Below are 25442 nucleotides of genomic sequence, written 5' to 3'. Positions count from 1 at the left end.
CCAGCAATCCTCCCACATCAGCCTCCCAAGTAGCTGGAACCAAAAGTGTGCACCATCACGCCCAGCTAATGTTTGTATTTTTTGTAGAGACAGGGGTCTCCCTCTGTAACCCAGGCTGGTCTTGAACCCCTGGACTCAAGAGGGTCTCCTGCCTCCGTCTCCTGAAGTGCTGGGATTACAGGTGAGAGCCTCTGTGCCCAGCCTAGAATTAAGTCTTAACATGGAGAAGTGTTTATTGTCCTTTGATTTGATAACTGGTTTTATCTTCAACACTACTTATAAATTTTTTAAGTGTATAATAACTTTCCCAAAGTAAAGCCTCCATTTAAATATAAAATAATATATATTTCTTACAATGCACAAGTTATTTTTTAGAAAATAGAGACCCACTTTTTTGAGGACTTTTCAAACTAGATTTTTTTGATGATTTCCCCTTTCAAAACATTTATTCTTTACCCTTTAAAAGGAATTTATGCATCTGCTGTTTTGAAAACATCTCAAGGTCTTCTTGAGAATACACATATTATACTCTGAAATCTTGAAAGAGCTGGCATTCTAGGATGTATACTCAAATTATTTAAATTCTTAAGATGATGAGCTCTTATTTTCTCAATTTTTGCAAGTTTTCAATTCTTATGGTCCTGGGTTTCTAAGTATCATATTTTAATCTATGACTTTCCTCCCTCGGTGTAGCAGGTTGCAATATCATGGAGTTAAGAGTCACTGCTGAGAAATATCTTTCAGGCCAAGCATGGTGGCTCACACCTGTAATCCCAGCACTTTGAGAGGTCGAGGCAGGAGGATCCCTTGAGACCAGGAGCCTGAGCAACATAGTGAAACCTGGTCTCAGAAAAAAAAAAAAAAAAAATTAGCTAGGCGTGGTGGTGTGCACCTATAGTCTCAACTACTTGGGAGGCTGAGACAGGAGGAACACTTGAGCCCAGGATATTGAGGTTGGAAAACAGAGGGAGACCCTGCCTCTAAAAATAAAAAATAAAATAAAATAAATCTTCCTTAGTAAGTCTTTATCTTAAGCCTTTGAAATGCTCAGGCTAAGGTTTCTCCTCATCAAAACACAGAAGAGTGGAAGCAGAGGTTAGTGCAAGAGGGAGTCTCATTTGTGCAGTTTTTCAGTCATTTATGTGCTAAAAAGGTTAAAACTTCTAAGGCTCTGAACGTGATGCCTCCTCGTTGATCTAATTTAGAGGAATTAAACGTTTCCAAAGGAGTTTGTTCAAGAATACACGGATCTATGTTTTGGGATAGCTATGGCGGATTAGTATTCCTTGTGTGGCTGTAGGATGGTTTATTCAATAGTTCCCTATTGACATGTAGATTGCTCCCAAACTTGTTTGTATGAATAATGCTCATTGGCCGGATGCAGTAGCTCACGCCTGTAATCCCAGCACTTTGGGAGGCCGAGGCGGGCAGATCACCTTAGGTCAGAAGTTCAATGAGGTCAAAAGTTCAAGACCAGACTGGCCAACACGGTGAAACCCCATCTTTACTGAAAATACAAAAATACCAAAAAAAAAAAAAAAAAAAAAAAAAAAGCAGCCAGGGGTGGTGGCAGGTGCCTGTACTCCCAGCTACTTGGGAGGCTAAGGCAGAAGAATTGCTTGAACCAGGGAGGCAGAGGTTGCAGTGAGCCAACATGGTGCCACTGCACTCCAACCTGAGTGACAGAGCAAAACCCTATCTCAAAAAAAAAAGCTCAATAAATAACCTTGTACATCTATTACTTCAAATCTGTTCAGGTGTAATTTGCATTTCCCTTTTGTTTATTTTGGTAGAGATTAGGGTCTCACTATATTGCCCAGGCTGGTCTTGAACTCCTAGCCTCAGGCAATAACCACTCCTCACAAACCGCGCCCCCCACCTCCCGCCCTGCCTCTGCTTCCCAAAGTGCTGGAATTCCAGGCTTGAGTCACTATACCCTTCCAATAATTCACAATTGATTTGTAGTGGAACTTCTGGGCCAAATTGTAAACACATTTGCATTTTTGCTAGTTATTGCCCCTGCTGCCCTTTCGTCCTCCCGCCCCCAACTGTTTTAACACCTTAAACCCTGCATAAAACTCTTGGTATAATTTCAGTGTATGTTCTTACCACCTCCACAGTGATACTACTGCACTGGGCTACTCAAGGGTATAATGTTGGTGTCACCTCTGGGAAGGACAGGCAGGTATGACCACCAAGGTGACCAGAACACATTTGCCTATCCTCCTTCTCCATTGCCGTCTTCCTCTGTCAGTGTCACTCTCTTCAGAGCCTTTGTGAGGCCCCAGAGGTTGCTCCCCAGGAAACCCTGGCACTGCCTCATCCATCCCTGCCATCTCTCTAGTGTCTTAGAATGATCTCACATCATCGAGAAGCATCTCCTACATCCCCCCGAGGCCTTCTCCGAAGATTTATAAATAATCCACCACAAAGTTTTAATGACATCATGAATTACCGAATGGGGATTTCAGTTAAACACTGCTTTTCCCGAAGGACAAAGCCTAATGGTGGAAATTTCCATACCCAAGGCAAGCCTAGTGATAAGTCACTGCTCTGCAGGGAGCCTTTGCTGATGCTCCACCACCACCCCTTCTGTCCCCTTCCCCCAAGGCAAGGCAAGGTGTTGAGTGTTCCCCTCCCAGACTTCTCTCTTTCTCTCTCTTTTTTTTTTTTTTTTTTTGAGACAGAGTCTTGCTCTGTCGCCCAGGCTGGAGTGCAGTGCCATGATCTCGGCTCACTGCAATCTCTGCCTCCTGGGTTCAAGCAATTCTCCTGCCTCGGCCTCCCAAGTAGCTGGGACTACAGGTGCACACCACTACGCCTGGCTAATTTTTTGTATTTTTAGTAGAGACAGGGTTTCACCATGTTGGCCAGGCTGGTCTCAAACTCCTGACCTCAGGTGACACACCTACCTCAGCCTCCTGAAGTGCTGGGATTACATGAGTAAGCCACCGTGCCCCGCCGAATGAGATCGAACTTAACCTACTCCATCTTGCTTCTAACCTCCAAGCTGTCCTTGTTCATTCCTGAGCCTAGGGTGAACTAACTTTGGGAGAAACTTTAAGCTATAGCTTATAGTTTAAAGCAAAGATGATAACAGCCCTTTCCCAAAGCAGACCTCCTTCTTGCTTGGGGACTGGATTGCCTCTGTAGGACTAACATTAGCCAAAGATTAGAAATTATGGTTTAGGAGTCATGCAGCAGGAGGCTACAAGGTTCTGACTCTCCCTAAGCTGCCCCTAAGACCAGTACTTGAGATATTTTGCAGACCTTGCCTTTGATGGATCAGCCGGCACTACCCAGATCGAAACCCTGGCTCATCTGATCTTGTGACCCCCAACCAGGAACTGACTCAGCGTAAGAACACAGCTCCGACTCCCTATGATTTCATCCCTGGCCAATCAGCACTCCCAGCTTACTGGCTTCCCCTCACCCACCAAGTTGTCCTTAAAAACTCTGCTTCCTGATTTGATTTGAGTCATTTGAGTAATAATAAAACTCTGGTCTCCTGCACAGCCGGCTCTGCGTGAATTACTCTTTATTGCAATTCTTCTGTCTTGATGAATCGGCTCTGTCTAGGCAGCGGGCAAGGTGAACACACTGGGCAGTTACAATAACGGTTCACTGCTGCCTCGACCTCACGGGCTCAAATGATCCTCTTGCCTCAGCCTTCCTAGTAGCTGGGAATACAGGCATGCTCCACCATGTCTGGCTAATTTTTGTAGAGACAGGGTCTTGCTATGTTACCTAGACTGGTCTTGAACTCCTGGGCTCAAGCCATCCTCCTGCCTTGGCCTCCCAAAGTGCTGGGATTCCAGGTGTGAGCCACTGCGCCCGGCCAAGTCGAAACTCTTAATAAGGTCAACTCATTGAATGATAGTTTTCTGATAGGGTTAGGGTCAGTTTATTCAAAAAAAGAGCCTCAGACCACTCTCTTTCACCAGGCTTCCTGGCTGTATTTTTATTGTCCGACTTGAAAATCCAGGACTTTTCTCAATATGAGTAAAGAGTAAGGAAACAAGTGATGCATCCCTTGTATAAGCCTGTGGTTAGAGAAGCCTGTGAAGGGCCAGGAGTGGTGGTTCGCACCTGTAATCCCAGCACTTTGGGAGGCCGAGGTGGGTGGATCACCTGAGGTCAGGAGTTCGAGACCAGCCTGGCCAACATGGTGAAACCCTGTCTCTACTAAAAATACAAAATTAGCCAGGCATGGTGGCACATTCCTATAATCCCAGCTACACAGGGGGCTGAGGTAGGAGAATTGCTTGAACCCAGGAGGCAGAGATTGCAGTGAGCCGAGATGGCCTCTGCACTCCAGCCTGGGTGACAGCAAGACTCTGTCTTAAAAAGAAAAAAACAGAAAAGTTAGATCTCATTCATTGTCTCAGTCATAATTTTGCAAGGGTGGTTTCATTATCGCACCACTGCACTCACGTCTGGGCGACAGTGACGCCCTGTCTCAAAAAAAAAAAAAAAGAAAAAGTTTAGATTTGATGACTGGTCAATCAGCAAATATCTGTGGGGCAAACCTTCCACCCAAGAGAGACAGGAGACAATGAATCAATTCATTCCTCTTTGGTGTCCCTGTCTCCTGCCCCAGCTTCCTCCTGCTTCCACCAGCTAGAGAAGTCCTGAGACTGACGAAATGGGGCTTCTCTGGGGCACAGTCCCACAGATTGAGCAATCATATTGCACATAAAGATGGCCAGCTTGATAACACACCATTTCATTGGCTCTCCGTCCTTCTCTGCTTTGCTCCCCCAATGGGAAACGGCATATATGTCCTCTGCCTCAGGCTTTGCTTTCTGAGGAAATCAATCTGAGATATAAAAAGAAAAAGGAGTGACAGGAGCTATAGTGTAGCTAAAATCTCTGATTCTAATTGAGAAAGGCTGATAGAGAGAAGGAGTCAGATATCGGTGAGCAATGATTCAGAGTAGAATATAGCTCAGCATAGACTCAGAAGGATAAAGGACAGAAAGGCTCCTTAGGCTGCGAAGCATCAACAGTCCTTTTGTGTTAAAAATTGAAAAAAGGCCAGGTGCAGTGGCTCACAGCTGTAATCCCAGCACTTTGGGAGGCCAAGGAAAGCAGATCACCTGAGGTCAGGAGTTCGAGACCAGCCTGGCCAACATGGTGAAACCCCATCTCTACTAAAAGTAGAAAAATTAGCCAGGGCATCTCAAAACAAACAAAAAATAATAATAATTGAAAAAAAAAAAGTTGGGGGGCGCATGGTAAAAAACCATAGACGTGGACAAAAGAAATACAAGAAACAGGCCAGGCGCGGTGGCTCAAGCCTGTAATCCCAGCACTTTGGGAGGCCCAGGCGGGCGGATCACGAGGTCAGGAGATCGAGACCATCCTGGCTAACACGGTGAAACCCCGTTTCTACTAAAAAAAAATACAAAAAACTAGCCGGGCAAGGTGGCGGGCGCCTGTAGTCCCACCCACTCGGGAGGCTGAGGCAGGAGAATGGCGTAAACCCGGGAGGCAGAGCTTGCAGTGAGCCGAGATCCGGCCACTGCACTCCAGCCTGGGCGACAGAGTGAGACTCGGTCTCAAAAAAAAAAAAAAAAAAGAAATACAAGAAACAAAAAATTTGCAAATTATAATTATGTTGCAAAAGTTCTTAACAATTGAGAAGAAAAAAACAAATAGAAAAATCAGTGAAAGACATGATCAGAGGGTTCACAGAAAAAGAAAAGCAAGGAGTCTCAAACATTAAAAAACGTTCAACTTCACTCATAATAAGGGAAATGCAACGGATCGGTACACTGAAATATCATGTCTTGTTGATCAGATTGGCAAAAATTCAAGTTTGAAAATGTACTCTGTTGGTGAGCCTGTGGAGAAGTAGGCATTCTCATTCATTTCTGGTTGGAGTGCAAAATATTACAGGCCCTCTGGAGAGGAATTTGATCATATTTAGCAAAAAGGCAAATGCATTTACCGTTTTTGACCCAGCAATCCCACTTCTCGGAAATAAATGTAAATTATACCTGGGCATTATCTGTACAAACAAAAGTTTGGGAGCAATTCATGTGTCCATCAATAGAAAACGGATTGAATAAACCATTGTACAGGCACAGAAGGATACTATTCAGTCATTTAAAAAAAAAAAAAAAAAGCATGAGGAAGGTCTCTGTATTAGTTTATTGTGACTGCTGTAACAAAGTGCTATAAATTTGGTGGCTTAAGACAACGGAGTTTTATTATCTCACAGTTCTGGAGGCCAGAAGACCAAAATCAAGGTATCAGCAGGGTTGATTCCTTCTGGAGGCTCTGAAGGAGAATATGTTCCATGCTTCTCTCCTTGCTTCTGCATCACTCTAATCTCTACCTCCATCTTCACATGGCCTTCCCCTCTGTCTCAAAACTCTCTCCTTTTTTTTTTTTTTTTTTTTTAAGGTGGAGTCTTGCTCTATCAGCCAGGTTGGAGTACAGAGGCACGATCTTGGCTCACTGCAATCTCTGCTTTCGGGGTTCAAGTGATTCTCCCACCTCAGCATCCTAAGTAGCTGGGATTACAGGCGCGTGCCACCACCCATGGCTAATTTTTGTATTTTAGTAGAGACCGGGGTTTCACCATGTTGCTCAGGCTAGTCTCGAACTCCTGACCTTGTGATCCACCCACTTCGGCCTCCAAAAGTGCTGGAATTACAGGCATGAGCCACGTCGCCCAGCCAAAACTCCCTCTCTTTTATAAGGACACTCCTAATTGGATTTAGGGCTCACGTTAATCCAAAATGGTCTTGTCTTTTTTTTTTTTTAAATTTTTGAGGCAGGGTCTGGCTCTGTTGCCCAGGCTGGACTTCAGTGGTGCGATCTCGGCTCACTGCAACCTCCACCTCCCGGGTTCAAGAGATTCTCCTGCCTCAGCCTTCCAAGTAACTGGGATTATAGGCACCCACCACCACACCTAGCTAATTTTTTGTATTTTTAGTAGAGATGGCATTTCACCATGTTAGCCAGGCTGGTCTCAAACTCCTGACCTCAGGTGATCTGCCTGCCTTGGCCTCCCAAAGTGTTGGGATTACAGGTGTAAGCCACAGTGCTCAGCTTAAGATTCTTACCTTAATTGCATCTGCAAAGACCCTTATTCCAAATAAGGTCGTATCCTCAGGTTCTGGATGAACACATCTTTTGGGGGAAAAAATTTAACCCACTACAGTAGCTGTATAATAATACCAATTAATTTCCAAAATGTATCATTATGTCTAAAAAGCAAGGTGCAAAGCAGTGTTGACCAGGCACGGTGGCTCATACCTGTAATCCTAGCACTTTGGGAGGCCAAGGCGGGCAGATCTCTTGAGGTCAGGAGTTCGAGACCAGCCTGGCCAACATGGTGAAACCTCATCTCTACTAAAAATACAAAAATTAGCTGGGTGAGATGGCATGCTCCTTTAATCCTGGCTACTCGGGAGGCTGAAGCAGGAGAATCTCTTGCACCCTGGACGTGGAGGTTTCAGTGAGCCAAGATCACACTGCTGCACTCCAGCCTGGGCACAGAGTGAGACTCCATCTCAAAAACAACAACAACCTTATTTATTTATTTATTTATTTATTTATTTGTTTATTTATTTATTGAGATGGAGTCTCGCTTCCGTAGCACAGGCTGGAGTATAGTGGCACGATCTTGGCTCACTGCAACCTCTACCTCCCGGGTTCAAGTGATTCTCCTTCCACAGCCTCCTGAGTGGCTGGGATTACAGAAATGTGCCACCAGGGCCGGCTAATTTTTTTTTTTTTTTAAGACAGAATCTCGCTCTGTCGCCCAGGCTGGAGTGCAGTGGCACCATCTCGGCTCACTGCAAGCTCCGCCTCCCGGGTTCATGCTATTCTCCTGCCTCAGCCTCCGAAGTAGCTGGGATTACAGGCATGTGTTACCACGTCTGGCTAATTTTTTTGTATTTTTAGTAGAGATGGGGTTTCACCATGTTGGCCAGACTGGTCTCAAACTCCTGACCTCAGGTGATCCGCCCGCCTCGACCTCCCAAAGTGCTAAGATTACAGGCGTGAGCCACCGCACCCAGTCAAACAGTGTTTATAGTATGCTATATTTTGTGTGAGAAAAGAGGAGAAATAATAATACATACACATAGACACATATATGTACGTATTTATACGTGCATATATTTTCAAACAGTAATGCTAGAATAATAAACTAGAAACTGATCAAAATAGTTAACTCAGGGGGTGGGGAGGGAGGTGAGAAGACAGGAATAGAAGAGAGACTTCTGAGTATACCCTTTTATATCGTTTTGGCTTTTGAAACATGTAAATGTTCTGCCCATTATTTAAAATTATTATTATTATTATTATTATTATTATTTTGAGATGGAGTCTTGCTCTGTCGCCAGGCTGGAGTGCAGTGGTGCGATCTCGGCTCACTGCAATCTCTGCCTCCCAGGTTCAAGCAATTCTCCTGCCTCAGCCTCCAGAGTAGCTGGGACTACAGTCACGCACCACCATGCCCGGCTAATTTTTTATATTTTAGTAGAAACGGAGTTTCACCATGTTGGCTAGGATGGTCTCCATCTCCTGACCCTGTGATCCGCCTGCCTCAGACTCCCAAAGTGCTGGGATTACAGGCGTGAGCCGCCATGCCTGGTCTATATATTATTATTTTTTTAAAGACAGGGTCTGACTCTGTTGCCCAGGTTGGAGTGCAGTGGCATAATTACAGTTCACTGTAATCTCAAACTCCTGGGCTCAAGTGATCCTCCTGCCTCAGCCTCCTTAGTAGCTAAGACTACAGATGCATGTCACAATGGTCGGCTACTTTTTTAAAATTATTTTTTGTAGAGATAGGGTCTTGTTACGTTGTCCAGGCTAGTCTTGAATTCCTGACTTCAAACAATCCTCCTATCTTGGTCTCCCAAAGTGCTGGGATTACAGATATGAGCTGCTGAGCCTGGTCAAATTAAAACCTAACTTAAACATTTTTTTGAAATCCCAAAATTGAAAACAAATTTGAACAAATGAACCTAATTCTATATCAGGTAGTATCACTACACAGAGAAAGTATTTACTTTATATGATTATTTTAATATTGAAATATAGTATATCCTTATAGGTACATATTCTAAGATAAAACGAATTGCAAACACGTCTTTTTTTTTTTTTTTTTTTTTTAGACGGAGTCTCACTCTGTTGCCAGGCTGGAGTACAGTGGCGAAATCTCGGCTCACTGCAACCTCCACCTTCCGGGTTCAAGCGATTCTCCTGCCTCAGCCTCGTGAGTAGCTGGGATTGCAGGCGACTGCCACCACGCCCGGCTAATTTTTGTATTTTTAGTAGAGACAGGGTTTTACTATCTTGGCCAGGAAGGTCTTGATCTCTTGACCTCATGATCTGCCCGCCTCGGCCTTCCGAAGTTCTGGGATTACGGGCATGAGCCACCGCCCCCGGCCATATCTTGTATATCTTATCTTGTATATCTAAAAATAAACTTTTACATTTTAATTAGAAATATAAATAATAAAAGAAAAACAGAGAAAATGAATGAGACCAAAAGCTGTTGTTTTGAAAAGATCAATAAAATTAAAAAAATATATAAAAGTAATAAAAGAAATAAGATCAATAAAATTGAATTTTTCCATTTCATCTGTATTAACACATATATTGGAATAAAGCTGTTCATAGTGTCTCCTTACTAGCCTTTTTTGTGTGTTTTTCTTAAGACAACGTCTTGCTCTGTCACCCAGGCTGGAGTGCAGTGGCATGATCTCGGCTCACTGCAACCTCTGCTTCACGGGTTCAAATGATTCTCCTGCCTCAGCCTCCAGAGTAGCTGGGACTACAGGCACAAGCCACCACATCTTGCTAATTTTGTTTATTTTTTGTAGAGACAAGGTGTCCCTATGTTGCCCAGGCTGGTCTCTCGAACTCCTGGCCTCAAGTGATCCTCCCACCTCAGCCTCCCAAAGTACTTGGATTATAGGTGTGAGCCACCACACCTGGCTTAACTAGCCAGGATGTCTGTGTTACCATAGATGTCTATAGGCTCTATGGTGGTGAACCCTCCTTAATCTCTGATGCTGGTTTTTCTTTTTTTTTCTTTTTTTTTTTTTTAAGACGGAGTCTTGCTCTGTCGCCAGGCTGCAGCGCAGTGGCATGATCTCGGCTCACTGTAACCTCTGCCTCCCGGGTTGGAGCAATTCTCCTGTGTCAGTGTCCCGAGTTGCTGGAGCTACAGGGGCGCACCACCACACCCAGCTAATTTTTGTATTTTTAGTAGAGACAGGGATTCGCCATGTTAGCTAGGATGGTCTGGATCTCTTGACCTCATGATCCGCCCGCCTCGGCCTCCCAAAGTGTTGGGATTACAGGGGTGAGCCACCACACCCGGCCAATACTGGTATTTTTTTGTCTTCTTTTGCTTTTTCTCTTTCTTTTCTTTTTCTTTTCTTTTGTTTTACCATTCTGGTGCATTTTTTTCCCCAGAAGCAAGGAGATCCTCAAATATTAATGGAGGCTTCAGAAAAGAGCTTGTCATTTAAAAAGAGAAAAGGTTAATGAAAGCATATTGAAAAGATAAATGAACTAGATTGAAGCGGCTCCCACTGATTAAATTTGTGATTATTTGAGCATAAAAAATAATGAATATAATTAAGCAAAACACATGAAATAAGAAAAAAATACACCAAAAGCCCAAAACCAAACCAAATCTTATTTCTCAACCTGTGAGGTAATTATTATACATGCTCCTAATTCTGAAAATTGGTTGTTACAGGAGATGATCTAAGCAACTGTTTTGCCTTCTCCGTAGGAATTGTATTTCAGGGGTAATAAAATGGTCTTAGCTGAAAACGAAACTCTTCTTTTCTGAAGACTGCCTGCTAATAAATGGAGAAGAAATAATAAAATTGGAACAACCCCCAGTCCAGGCATGGTGGCTCACGCCTATAATCCCAGTACTTGGGGAGGCCGAGATGGGTGAATCATTTGAGGTCAGGAGTTTGAGACCAGCCTGGTCAACATGGTGAAACCTTGGTCTCTACTAAAAATATAAGAATTAATCCCAGCTCCTTGGGAGGCTGAGGCAGGAGAATCACTTGAACCTGGGACGGGGAGGTTGCAGTGAGCTGAGATCACGCCACTGCACTCCAGCCTGGGCAACAGAGCGAAACTTGGTCTCAAAAAAAAAAAAAAAAAGGAACAATCCCCATTTTGCTACCCTCAGTGAAGTAACTGATTCAGACAAAAATTATCAATGAGTGTTAAAATCACTACACAAAACCATTACATCTCCCCTACATCCTGGAAAATGGATGTTCCCATGGCACTAAGTATGACTCCACAGATAACTCCCTGATTGAAAAGTAAAAACTGTTAATAAGCACGCTGCCTGCCTGTAATCCCAGCACTTTGAGCCGAGACGGCGGACTATGAGGTCAGAACCCAGGACCTGGCTAACATCAATAGAAACCCCGCTCACTAAACACAAACTTAGCTGGCGAGGGTGGTTTCTGTAGTCCCGCTGCTACCTGGGAGGCTGAGGTGGCAGGAGAATGGCGTGAACCCGGGAGGTGAAGCAGTGAGCTGAGATCCGCCACTGCACTCCAGCCTGGGTGACAGAGCGAGACTCCTTCAAAAAAACAAAAAACAAAAAAACTGTTAATGTTGTAATAAAAAGATTTAGGGTGTGGGAAAAAATCATGAAAGACTTTGAAAAATGAATCAAAGATTCTATTCTTCTATGGAAAATAGATGTTGTCCAGGTTATCTGATTCCACTGGCCTTTTACTATCTTTGAGCTATTTTTCAAGCTTATAAGTTCTAGAATATTGAGAACACTGCAAATGATTCACGTCCTTAGAAAAATGGAAATTGTCTAGTAAAGGTGCAGTTGATTATTGCCCTATGGATATTGACCAGTTTGAGCAAATCCATTTTAACTTTTATTCAGCCTGTATATGTGTCTGCTTTTTGGATTTTCCTTTAAACCAATTGTAATATCTTACTGGTTTCCTCACTAATTAATGAACTAAATAACATCTTTGGCATATGTTCGTTTTGTATTTGTTTGAGAGTCCCGAGCTTACCCTTTTTTTTCCCAGTTAAGCTTGCTAAGGATTACCCTTACCAAATATTGTCCTTTAACAAGCAAAAAGCACCTTAATTCAGTGAACAAAGTTAGCATCATTAATAATAGACACATTAAAAAAATGTGCCTCCTGGCTGGGTGCAGTGTCTCACACCTGTAATCCCAGCACTTTGGGAGGTGGAGGTGGGTGGATCACTTGAGGTCAGGAGTTCGAGACCAGCCTGACCAAACTGATGAAACCCCGTCTCTACTAAATTAAAAAATTAACTGGGAGTGGTGGTGCCCGCCTGTAATCCCAGCTACTTGGGAGGTTGAGGCAGGAGAATCGTTTGAACCTTGGAGGCGGAGGTTGCAGTGAGCCGAGATTGCGCCATTGCACTCCAGGCTGGGCAACAAGAACAAAACTCCTTCTCAAAAACAAACAAACCAAAAAGTGCCTCCTGATGTGATATATATAAAGCATACATCACCTATGTAGTATTCTTAATCAAGCTTTTAGATCTAACTTCCTCTTCACAAATTAATTGCAAGAAGATAAACAATCTGAGTGTTATGACACAGAAATAATTATATAAAGTTAAAACGTGAGACATGATACAAAATATTTGATCATTCTCTTCCAAAAGTCAGTCTCATCAAATAAGAAGGTCTGGTTAAGCGGTGGCTCATGCCTGTAATCCCAGTGAGCTTGGGAGCCGAGCAGGTGGATCACCTGAGGTCAGGAGTTCGAGACCAGCCTGGGCCACCATGGTTCAAACCCCATTCTACTAAAAGTATAAAAAATTAGCCAAGTGATGGGTGGGTAGCTTCTTAATCCCCAGCTACTCAGGAGGCCGAGGCAGGAGGAATCGCTGAACCTGGGAGGTGATGCAGGAACCGAGACTTCCACCCACTGCACTCCAGCCTGGCCAGCACCTCAGAAAAAAAAAAAAGTGAGACTCCACCTCAACAACAAAAAAAAAAAAAAAAAAGAAAGAAAAAGAAGGTCTAAATTTTAAAGGCCAAAGAGATATAGCAGTTTAAGGCAGTCAATGATCCTTGACTGAATTCCTGTAATTGTTAGGGAAGGAAGGAGTGTACAGGCGAGGCGGTACAGGCGAGGCGGGCGGGCATGGTATGAGGCGAAAGGGCGGGCGAGGGCAGCGGGCGGGCGGGCTGGGCGGGCGGGCGGGGCGGGGCGAGGCGAGGCGGGGCGGGGCGAGGCGAGGCGAGGCGGGGGAGGGGGGAGGGGGGGAGGAAGGAAGGGACTATAAAAGGCAATTTTTTTTTTTTTCTTTGAAATGGAGTCTCACTCTGTCGCCCAGGCCGGAGTGTAGTGGCTATTTCGGTTCACTGCAAGCCCCACCTCCCGGGTTCACGACATTCTCCTGCCTCAGCCTCCGGAGTAGCTGGGACTACAGGCGCCCTCTACCATGCCCGGCTAGTTTTTTTGTATTTTTCGTAGAGACGGGGTTTCACGGTATTAGCCAGGATGGTCTCAATCTCCGGACCTCGTGATCCACCCACCTCGGCCTCCCAAAGTGCCGGGATTACAGGTGTGAGCCACCGCGCCCAGATTTATAAAAGGCAATTTTTAGGCAATTGAAGACATTTGCAAAGGAATTGGGTATTAGGTAATAGTAAGAAATTATTGCTCATTTCCTTACGTTTATAGTATTGTCGTGGATACATAAGAGAAAGTTATTTATTTAGAGATTGCTATGGGCTGAATGTTTGTGTCTCCCCAAAATTTATATGTTGAAATCTTAAACCCCAGTGTGATGGTGTGAGGAAGTGAGGTTGTTAGGAGGTGGTTTGACCATGAATACTCCACACTCTAAGGGATTAATACTTTCATAAGAGACTCCAGAGAGCTCCCTTTCCCCTTCTACCATGTGAAGACACAGCAGAGAGATGGCTCTATGAAATAGGAAGAAGGCGCTCACCGAATCTTCTTGATCTTGGATTTCCCAGCCTCCAGAACTGTGAGAAATAATTTCTGTCGTGTATAAGCCACACAATCTATAGTATTCTGCTAGAGCAGTACAAAGGAACTAAGAAAGAAAAAAAAAGAATTTTTTTTTTGAGACAGAGTCTCCCTCTGTCACCCAGTCTGGAGTGCAGTGGTACGATCTCAACTCACTGCAACCTCCACCTCCTGGGTTAAAGCAATTCTCCTGCCTTAGCCTCCCCAGTAGCTGGGATCACAGGCGTGCACCATCATGCCTGGTGAACTAAGACAGAGATTAATGTTAAAGTTTTTAGAAGTGAAATATCACGATATCTCTACTTTAAAACAGTGCAGAAATGAAGCAAATGTGGCAAAAGGTTAATGATTTTTCAAACTACTTGGTAAGTACAAGGATGTTCAATTTCCTATTCTTTTTGCTTTATTTTATTTTATTTTATTTATTTTATTTTATTTTGAGATGGAGTTTTACTATGTGGCCCAGGCTGGAGTATAGTGGCTATTCACAGACTCAACTGAGTCTAGCTCACTGCAGACTGCATAGCACACTGCAGCATTGAATTCCTGGGCTCAAGTGGGCCTCCTGCCTCAGGCTCCTGAGTAGCTGGGACTAACTTTGCTCTATTTTTGAAATACTCATAATAAATAATGAGAATAAAATGAATCCTTATGTGTGGCAGCTCCATGGACATCTCATTGAAAACAATACTGACTTACGAAGGTAGCTTCGTTCATATTTGTTTCCTTTTTTTAATTCACCCTTCATACCCCAATTTCATAATGGAACTTTATGACAATTAATGGTGATCAGACCGGGCACAGTGGGTGGCTCACGCCTGTAATCCCAGCAGTTTGGGAGGCCGAGGTGGGCGGATCACTTGAGGTCAGGAGTTTGAGACCAGCCTGGCCAACATGGTGAAACCCCATCTCTACTAAAAATACAAAAATTAGCCAGGTGTGGTGACGGGCACCTGTAATCCCAGCTACTGGAGGGGGCTGAGGCAGGAGAATTACTTGAACCCAGGAGGCAGAGGTTGCAGTGAGCCAAGATTGCACCACTGCACTCCAGCCTGGGTGACAGAGAGAGACTCTATGTCAAATAAAACAAAGCAAAACAAAACAAAACAAACAAAAAAAGAAAATGAATGGTGATCAACTCATAATGATATAATAACCTGTATTCAATTTCATTAATAACTTTTCAGTGGTACGCCCATCTAACAGCAACCTGGTGACAGGAGTGGCCATCGTGGTGGTCTATTAATTCCTGAGTACCAAATAATTAAGTGAAAATTCAATATTTTTGTTTGTTTCTTTTTACTTTTCCATGAGCTTTCAACTCTGAAAAAAAAATTCTATTAAATTAGACAAAATCTATGTATGCAAAGAAGTTCAAATGGACTGTTCCCCAGAGTCAAATAAATCATTTATGGCCCTGGGGCCTAGGGTATTTTTCAACCACGTAATTGTAATAGACAGAAATATAGGCACTGGAAGATCAAATCTTATAGCTAGTGGCTGAATTGAAACCAGAATATTTAGATATTCTGAATACTGGGTATATTTATTCCTCAATGGCCCTCAACAGGTGGGCCCCCACCTAGAGAACACTTGGACATGTGTTATAAATGGGATTGTTTTGGGTTGTCATAATGACTGAGAGTTGCTTATGGCAATTAGTACCTAGAGGCTGTGGATGCTAAAAGTGAGGCAATTTCAGAGAAAGTCTCACACAATAAAAAACAAAACAAAACGAACTGTCCTAATTCAAATACCACTAACTCAGCTTCCCCTACCACATCACCACACACTGAGAAATTGCTACCCAAATACAACTTAATGTCAATTCGACTGATTAAAGGCACAGTGTAATAACGAAGAAAATTCAAAACAGACAAGAAAAAAGACAATTTCTTTTTAGCCATTGATATTTTTAAGAATAAAATGTCACCGGCACAGTGGCTTACGCCTGTAACCCCAGCACATTGGGAGGCTGAGGCAGGTGGATTGCCCAAGGTTGGGAGTTCGAGACCAGCCTGGCCAGCATGGTGAAACCCCATCTCTACTAAAAACACAAAAATTAGCCGGGCGTAGTGGCAGGAGCCTGTAATCCCAACTACTTGGGAAGCTGAGGCAGAAGAATCACTTGAACCCAGGACGCCGAGATTGTAGTGAGCCGAGATTACACCATTGCACCTCCAGCCTGGACAACACAGTGAGACTCCATCTAAAAAAAAAAAAAAAAAAGAAAAAAAATCAAATTTCATTTCCACTGATAGTTGTTTCCTATTTGTATTAAACTTTACTTGGATTTTTAAGTCAAACATCAAATGGAAGAATTGTGACATCCTGAAGTACACTGAAGAAATCTTGAGATTAAAGCTAATTCACATGAAACTTATATGTTGGCATAAGCTGAGAACCAAAATTAAAATGAACTGAACTAATTTACTAAGAAGCAAAAGCAATAAAGCAAACAAAAACAAAATTTTAAAAACCAGTATAGTGAGCTCATTTGACTTGAAAGTGAAACTCCTTTTGTTTTCCAAACTCAGCAAACTGGAAGGGAAAAAAGAACCATAATATACTCAAAACAAACCAATATTTGATTCTTTTCAAGACCGTCTCAGTGAACAATATGTGTCAAAGAGCTGTGGTTAATTGAAATCCATGACTGTACTGTATATTGCAGACTTCTGTACTTTTTTTTTTTTTAAAAAAAAAACAAGGTCTCTTTCTATTGCCTAGGTTCCAGGCTACAGCCTCATCCTCCCAGGATTAAATAAACCTCTGACCTCAGCCTCTTGAGCAGCTGGGACTACAGATGCATGCCACCACGCCTGACTAATTTTCAATTTTTTTGTAGAGATAGAGTCTCACTATGTTACCCAGATTGGTCTCAAAACTCCTAGGCTCAAGCGATCCTCCCACCTCAGCCTCCCAAAGTTCTGGAATTACAGGCATGAGCCACTGCACCTGGCTTACTTTACTCTTAATAGTAACATAGCTATCACCTTTTGCTCTTATCTTGCCAACCAGTGTTTAGCAGACATACTTTAACTGATTTTAGAGGTAAATATATGGAAACAGAGAATGCATAAAATGTTACAGAATACACTTTGTGATCCTGAAATGCTGTGGGATATCCATTAATTAACTCTTGGCTGAGTACCTGCTATGTGCCAGATTCTGTCTAGCACTGTAATAGGTACTAGAAATAAAGTGTTTCTTTTCTTTTCCTTTCCCTTCCCTTCCCTTCCCTTCCCACCCCACCCCTTCCCACCCCTCCCCTCCCTTCCCTTCCTTTCCTTTCTTTTCTCTTTTCTTTTTTTTTTTTTAAGACAGAGTTTCGCTCTTGCCCCCCAGGCTGGAGTGCAATGGTGCGTTCTCTGCTCACTGCAACCTCCACTTCCTTGGTTCAAGCGATTCTCTAGCCTCAGCCTCCCAAGTACCTGGGATTACAGGCACCAGCTACCACGCCGGGCTAATTTTTGTATTTTTAGTAGAGACAGGGTTTCGCCCTGTTGGGTTTCACAATATTGACCCGGCACAGTGGCTCACGCCTGTAATCCCAGCACTTTGAGATTACAGGCCAAGGCGGGAGAATTACCTGAGGTCAGGAGTTCGAGACCAGCCTGGCCAACACGGTGAAACCCCGTCTCTACTAAAAATACAAAAAACTGGCGCAGGCAGTGCTCGTGGCGGCAGTGGCGGCAGTGGGAGGTTCAGTTGTCCCCCGTTGGCCCCGCAGCGCCGCACTAGGCGGCCGCCGTTGCAGTCTGTTTCCACTTGCTTTTTAAAGACAGAAAGCTCATGGTGCAAATTGTTATCTCCAGGGAATCCCTGTGCGGATCCTGTATGGGAAAATTATCCACCTGGAGAAACCTTTTGCAGTCCTTGTCAAACACACCCTTGGGTATCAGGACTGTGATGAACTTGGCCATGAGACTGGCACTCAGTACCTGGTGAGAGCACTCATCAAAGACAGGATCCTTTTCAAAACTCGCCCCAAGCGCATTATCACCAGCGTTCCCAAGAAAGTATGAAAGAGCCTCGGATTTTCCCTAGAGAGAGGCCAACTGCTTGGACTCGTGCTCCGCTGCCACCTCGAGGACGGCTGGACGGTTCCCTGGGACCACAGTAGGGTCCTGTTCTGAACATAGGCCACCCACTGGGTGTGAACTCGGATCCCTTCCTTATGGCGGCCGGTTTTCTTGGTGGAAATCTGGCCGCATTTCCAAGGAACCCATCTCCTTTTCCAGCTTCATCAGGGCTTATTGGCTTCAAATCCAGCACCTTTCCCGGCTGGTGCTTGTGACCCAAGCATAGCTTCTTTTCCAGGAGGGATGAATCCCACTGGCACAGGTGCAGTTTCTTTCCCAAGGCCTGGTGGCCTCTTGGAGCCAGGCCCAAGATGAGGCCCCACCCTAAACCCTAGGACAGTGGCTCTTCCAGGCCCGGGGCCTCTGTCTAACCCCAGGTTAGGGGGTCTCCCAGGACCAGGTCCTATGTCCAACCTAAGGGCAGGTGGTCTCCTGGGAGCAGGTCCTGACCCCAGAAGTGGTGGTCCCATGGGCCCTGGATCTGGACCTAACCTGAAAGCAGGTGTTCTGTTGACCTTCAGGAATGGTCCTCCCAATTCTAGGCCAGTTGGCCTGGGCCCAGGACCTAACCCCAATCTGAGATCAGGCTTTTTAGGGACAAATCCTGCCCCCAGGTTAGGTGTGTTTCCAGGCCCAGGCCTTGGGCCCAATCCAAGACCAAGTGGCCTGGGCCCAGGCCCTAATCTAGATGCCAGAGCAGGTGTTCTCTTGGGCACAGGACCTGGTCTTAAGAATGGTTGGACCTCAAGGCCTCCATCTTGTCCCCATTCTAAGAGCAGCAGGTCTTTTAGGAACAAATTCAGCTTCTTTGTCACAGGCTTCTGGAAACATGGGCACAAGCCCATCTTCCATGGCAAGAGTACCTGGCCCCATGGGCCCAAACTCGGGTCCTGGCTCTCGCCCAATTGGCCTTCCAGGACCAAATCCATCTCCCATCTCAAGGGCTCCTGGCCCCATAGACCCTAATTCAGCTCATTTCTCAAGGCCAGGGAGCCCCATGGGGGTAAATGCTAATCCTTTTCCCAGGGGAGTGGGTTCATCTGCCTTCTCTCAGTCTTCTGGCACATTGACATCAAATCCAGCTACCTTCCAAAGGTCCGCTGGCCTCCAGGGCTCAAATCCAACAGTTTTCCCAAGAGCCTCTGGGCCACTTGGCCCCAAGCCAGCTAACTTCCCAAGGACCGCTGGCCTGTAGGGTCCAAGTCCGATTACCTTCCCGAGGTCTACTGGCCCATTAGGCCCCAGTCAAGTTACTTTCTCCAGGTCAGCTGCCGGGCACCTGGGCTCTTCTCCAGCAGGCCCTAGGGGTATCAACCCAGCTCCTTTCACGAGGCCAACTGGGACCCTGGGTCTCAACCCAGCTTCCTTTCCAAGGATGAATGGCCCTGCAGGCAAGAGTTTGGTCCCATTTCCTAGAGTGGGAAGCCCCCCTGGCACAAACCCAGCTGCTGTCCCAAACCAGGGGGTCCAATGGCTGCAGTGTCCCCAAATGGAATGTTACTCCCTTAAACACCATTTTCCCTCCATGACTATGGTAGTTTATAGGCACTGTGGTTCTCAGCAGGGACTATCTCTTAGGTAAAAGGGTAGTTGTGGAGCTACATTCTGAAGAGCATAGCTGGGCCTTAAGTTCAAATGAGCCATCTTTTTCCTCTGCATTTTTCTTGACTGAAGGTGAGATGTTATTTCTGGCATGTGAACTGTGGCAGGTGGGAATAATCCTGGCCTTGAGAGAAAGGATCTCCAGCCTCCCAGAAGCCTGCTGTGCTTTCATCACAGTTTTCTGCCCATTGTTTCTTACTAGTTTCTTGAATTGCTCTTGTGGACTTTTCCTCAAGGATACATTGGCCTGCGGGTCCCAGTTCACATGTAGTCCCCTGGTCACCACTGGAGAATCAGTTCGCTGCTCTCTAGAAATGTGGCGTTGGTGAACAGACCATTCTTCCATGGCTCTGACCTGGGCAGCTTGGACCTGGTCATCCTCTACCACCATACCTTTCCCTGGGGGCTTGAACACAGAACAGGGAGATGGACAACCACTTCAAAGACCCACCAAATGCAGTCTCCGCTTGACTGACTGGGCCTGCAGCTCCCTTCTCCTGGGACTTAGAGGTAGGCAGATTTAAGGCTCCTCTACTCATCCAGCTCCCTCTTCACTGGTACTCCCAATCAAAGAACCTTAAAATTTAAATTGATGTGGATGGGAATATGGGAATTGGGGTGAGGGGGATGAAGGGAAGAAATCACTGTGCTTCGTTCAGCCTGCTGTGAAAGGATGATTGGTGGTTTTCCTGCATTGTATCTTTTCTTACTGTTTCTTTTTTTTTTTTTTTTTCAGGTTTCATCTTTTTAATAAGCTCTGTGAAAGACATCCTAAGCACTGTATGAGACACAACAGAATATTTTTTCTTCCAGTATTAAAAAAAAAAAAAAAAAGACATTTGCAAACATTTTAAAGCAACTCTTCTATATAATCAGTTTGATTATCTGAATTAGAAAATACCCCTGGATAATCATGTTATTGATACACTTTTCTTTTTTTTTGAGATGGAGTCTCGCTCTGTTGCCCAGGCTGGAGTACAGTGGCGCGATCTCGGCTCACTGCAACCTCCGCCTCCGGGGTTCCAGCGATTCTCCTGCCTCAGCCTCCCGAGTAGCTGGGATTACAGGTGTACGCCACCACGCAGGACTAATTTTTTTATCTTTAGTACAGATGGGGTTTCACCATGTTGGTCAGGCTGGCTTGACGCACATTTCTTATAGGTACGTTTGGAAATTGCTTCCTCACCACAATAAACACTGTGTACAGGTTTTTAAAATGTCCTGGATACACATTAATTTTCTGAAACCAGTCTGGCCAAACTTGCCAGAATCAATTATTGCTAGCTCCAATAATCCTGAGAGGTCTAACTAAAAAACTGGTAAAAAGAAAAACACTCAGGCTCTACAAACGTTCCACAATTTGTCTTTAAATAGGCAGAAAAAATTTTTTAAAAGATGGAACTGTTAAAGATCTTTAACTACCTTGGCAGGTCAATTTAAAAACAAAAGGTTGATATGCTATAAAATAAGATGCTTCAGTGCAGCTCCAAAAACCTTTATAAATACAGCCATTTGGAAGGACGATCCTGGATCAGAAATTATTCCTTGTGTATATCACGTGCATGTCTCATTTCAGTTGTCATAATTGTCTCTGTAATTTCCTCCTGAGTAGCGGTCATAACCACCCTGGTTTCTGCCATTATAGTCTCTGGAACGTCCATATCCATATCCATACCCTCCAGGTCTACTGTCATAATACCTGCCACTCCCATAGCCCTGGTCCCCACCACCTCTAGAGTAGCTGCGACCACGCCCATGGGCCCCAAAGCACCTCCTCTGGTTCCCCGAGCAGACTTGCCTGCATGAGCCACACGGATCTGACGACCATCCAGGGACTCTCCGTTCATGGCTCTCATGGCAACTGAAGCATGCTCTGGGTTGGTGAAGGTGATGAAACCAAAACCCCTGGACCGCTGAGTCTCCCGGTTCTTGACAACGACCACCTCAGAGATAGGTCCGAAACTGCTGAAGTGGTCTTCCAGCGCTTGCTCGTCGGTGTTAAAGTTGAGCCCTCCCACGAAAAGCTTTCCTTCTTCAGAGGACATGGCAGTTCAAGTCCTGGAAATTAAAACGTAAAAAACCCGGACAGACGGCGAGCTCGGAGGAGCACAGAAAACAAGTCTAAAACAAAAACAAAAACAAAACACTTAGCCAGGCATGGTGGTGCACGCCTGTAATCCCAGCTACTCGGGAGGCTGAGGCAGGAGAATTTCTTGAACCCAGGAGGCAAAGGTTGCAGTGAACTAAGATTGCGCCACTGCGCTCCAGCCTGGGCAATACAGTGAGACTCCATCGCAAAAAAAAACAAAACAAAACAAAAAAAAGAAATCAGCATATCATGGTGGACCACAGACCACGCTCTGGGCTCAGGGAGATCTGGGTTCAAATCCAACTCTACCAGCTCATGACTATGAGTTATAGCCAGATAAAAATAGAAGATACAGGATAAAATAGAATATTTAAGGAATTCAGGGATAAAGAGAGTTTAGTCTGCCACTTGAGTAGGGTTGCAGGTTTCTGTTTAACCCAATCAGGTAACTAAAACTTTATAGCTAAAAGGTATGGCCTTACGCCCTCCCATGAGCAAAATGGCTATTAAAAAAAAAGGGGGGTCCCAATTTTTGCTATGAATAAAATTATTGTGACTAATTTTGTAAGAAAAATATGATATAGTTCATTGTTTTTTTTTAAAACCAAGCTTATTGACATAACAATAAACTGCCTTTATTTAAAGCATAAGTTTTGAGGCCAGGAGCAGTGGCTCACGCCTGTAATCCTAGCACTTTGGGAGGCCGAGATGGGTGGATCTCCTGAGATTTGGAGTTTGAGACCAGCCTGGTCAACATGGCTAGAAACCGTCTCTACTAAAAATACAAAGCTTAGCCGGGCGTGGTGGCACACGCCTATAGTCCCAGCTACTTGGGAGGCTGAGGCAGGAGAATTGCTTGAACCTGGGGGGTGGAGGTTTCAGTGAGCCAAGATCACGCCACTTCACTCCAGCCTGGGTGACAGAGCAAGACGCCATCTCAAAAAAAAGTGTAAGTTTTGATATATGTATATACCCTTAAATTCATGTCAGCCCTCAAGGTAATGAACATATCTATCCCCCTATGGTGGTCTCTCTCTTCTCCTTGAATCCCCATCTGCTTTCTGTCACTACAGATTAGTTTGCATTTTCTAGAATTTAATATTAAAGGAATTATATAGTGTGGATTCCTCTTTGATTGGTCTCTTCCATGTAGCATAATGATTTTGAGATTCATCTCTGTTGCAGTGTGTATCAGTGGTTCTTTCTTTTTTATTGCTGAGTAATATTCCATTGTATCAGTACATCACAATTTGTCTGTTGATCTGTTGATGGACACTCGGTTTGTATCCAGTTTGGGGCTATTACAAAGAAAGCTGCTATGAACATTCATGTAAAAAAGCGGGGGGGGGGTTCCTGTGTACCCCGTGACTAAGATAGAATCATTCAGGAAGCATGAGGCTCTTAAATCCTATGTCTGGGTCTTGAATCTCTAACTACACAAACACATCCTGAGGGGAAAAGCCACCTTCTGACTTCAGCTCAATTTACCTGATAGTAAATCTACTACCCTTATAGTAAATCTACTACCCTTATTTGAGTAAGTGACTTTTCAATCCTGGGGAAAATTTAGAATGATATGATGAAGTAAATAGCCATAGTAGTAACACTTTGTATAAATTAAAAACAATTTCTTTGTAATGTTTAAGAGAATCTAGCATTTTAGGAAATCTATTAGATTAGCCTTGAGCAATTGATTTTGACTTGTAATTTCACATAGAAAAGCATAAGAGATTTTCACAGGCGTATTAACAGTATGGAAATGTTTATGAGAGCTCAAGATTCAACAAATTTATAGGCTTAATCTATTATCTTCACCAGAGTCATTTAACTGGTAGAATTTTGTTTGTTAGGATTATACTTACGCCTTGTCAGGCATTTGAAGGGCTCGGAAAGTTCAAATATATTACATTTATGAGTGTAGTTTAAAAAGGGGAATAAAATAAGCTTATAAATGGGATTAATTGTTTAAAGTGATTTTAATCTGTTTGAATTGTGTTGACTATTAATCAAAGAACAAATGAAAGTAATTGCTCTTATTTTATACGACAATTACAAGATTTATAAATATGCAAGTTAGAAATTACATATTACTATAAAACCCAACTAACTATAGGTAGTCCAAGAGACCCCTAGTTATGTCACCTTGGGATGAGCTTCAGTAGCCTCATCTGGAAAATTTCTAGAGTGCTTGTGAAGACAATTAAATGAGATAATATGTCCAAATCACTTAGTCCAGTATCTCTCATAAGGTTTCACTTGACAGATCGTTCTATATTTTAAAGCCTTCAAAAATACGGATTTAGCCTGGATGTGGTAGCTCATGCCTGTAATTCCAGCACTTTGGGATGCCGAGGTGGGCGGATGACTTGAGGTCAGGAGTTCGAGACCAGCCTGGCCAACATGGTGGAATCCCATCTCTACTAAAATTACAAAAAAAAATTAGTTGAGCATGGTGGCAGGGGCCCGTGATCCCAGCTACTCAGGAGGCTGAGGCAAGAGAATCACTTGAATCTGGGAGGCAGAGGTTGCGGTGAACAGAGATCACACCACTGCACTCCAGCCTGGGCAACAGAGGGAGACTCCATCTCCAAAAAAAAAAAAAAAGGGGATTTAAATATGTGGATTCACTGTCAGGTGGAAGAGGAGCCAAATGCATTCTGTAATGACCTGGGGAATGGAGCTGGTAATACCATGAAGATGGAGACTATAACAATCCAAGGATACTGGGTACTTAACTACGTTCCAGGCACTGTAATGAGTGCTTTACATAGATTATTTCATTTATTTGTCGCAAGGTACTGGTATTATTGGGGTTTGATCAGAGAAGCAGAGCCACTGTGAGTTAAATAAGAAATTTAGCTTACAGATCAGACTTTACGAATAGTGAGAGCTGTGTAGTTTGTGTATAGCTCTTGCTTCTGCATCTGGTTTTGGGCCTGAAGTCAGCATCTCCAGGAGTTGGGAAGGGAAAATGGATGTAAAGTGGAAGAGAGCAAGAAAGAGCTGAAACTCACATCTGTCTCTCATCAGAACTTACACTGGTCACATTGGTATCACACTGGAATCTTCGTCAGTCTCTCACTGTCTCCAAGCCTCTGCCTTTAAAGATGCCAGTGACCTGTAGAAGAGCTGGCACACTTCACCACGGAACTTCACACAGAGTTGGCCCAGGATCCAGAGATGCTGAAGAAGAGCTGGCCAGGGTTGGAAGAGCTGCATGCCCAGTTGGTGACCTACATGAATAATGCAAACCAGGCCTGTGCTGATGTAGGGAAACTACAACAGCAGTGGCCCTATACCCTACTTCCTGCCTTACTTCTGCCCTCCAATTTCCCCTGTGGTCAACTCTAACCCAGGACCAAACAAAGAAGGGAATTCTGGGAGTCTTAGTTCCAACTTAGCTAAATCGATACAACGCAAAGCTACTGTTATCCCCATTTTACAGAGAAACAAACTGGATTAGAAGGTTAAATAACTTGCACAAGAGCACACAGATGGTAAGTGGGAGAGCAGGAACATGAACAAAGGCAGTCTGGCTCAGAACCGGAATCTTGACCACTGCCTTCTACTGCCTTTCCCTAATGCGTGAAAATTAAGAAGAAAGCAGCCAGACTCAGTGACTCATGCCTGTAATCCCAGCACTTTGTG

The 25442-nt window shown here is 44.2% G+C and overlaps 2 pseudogenes across 1 annotated transcript; one reads left to right on the top strand and one right to left on the bottom strand.

Moving 5' to 3' along the window:
* Positions 1-18027: 18027 nt before the first annotated feature.
* On the top strand, positions 18028-19612 carry LOC108583867 (annotated as a pseudogene).
* Positions 19613-20421: 809 nt separating this feature from the next.
* Positions 20422-21825, bottom strand: LOC101003280 (annotated as a pseudogene). The gene has a single exon (XR_641904.3). The product of XR_641904.3 is annotated as an RNA-binding protein 3 pseudogene (transcript).
* Positions 21826-25442: the final 3617 nt, after the last annotated feature.

The sequence above is a fragment of the Papio anubis genome, chromosome X (assembly GCF_008728515.1).
Source record: "Papio anubis isolate 15944 chromosome X, Panubis1.0, whole genome shotgun sequence".
Lineage (NCBI taxonomy): Eukaryota > Metazoa > Chordata > Mammalia > Primates > Cercopithecidae > Papio > Papio anubis.
Note: the sequence above shows the minus strand (reverse complement) of the source record. Positions and strands in the feature narration are given on the sequence as shown.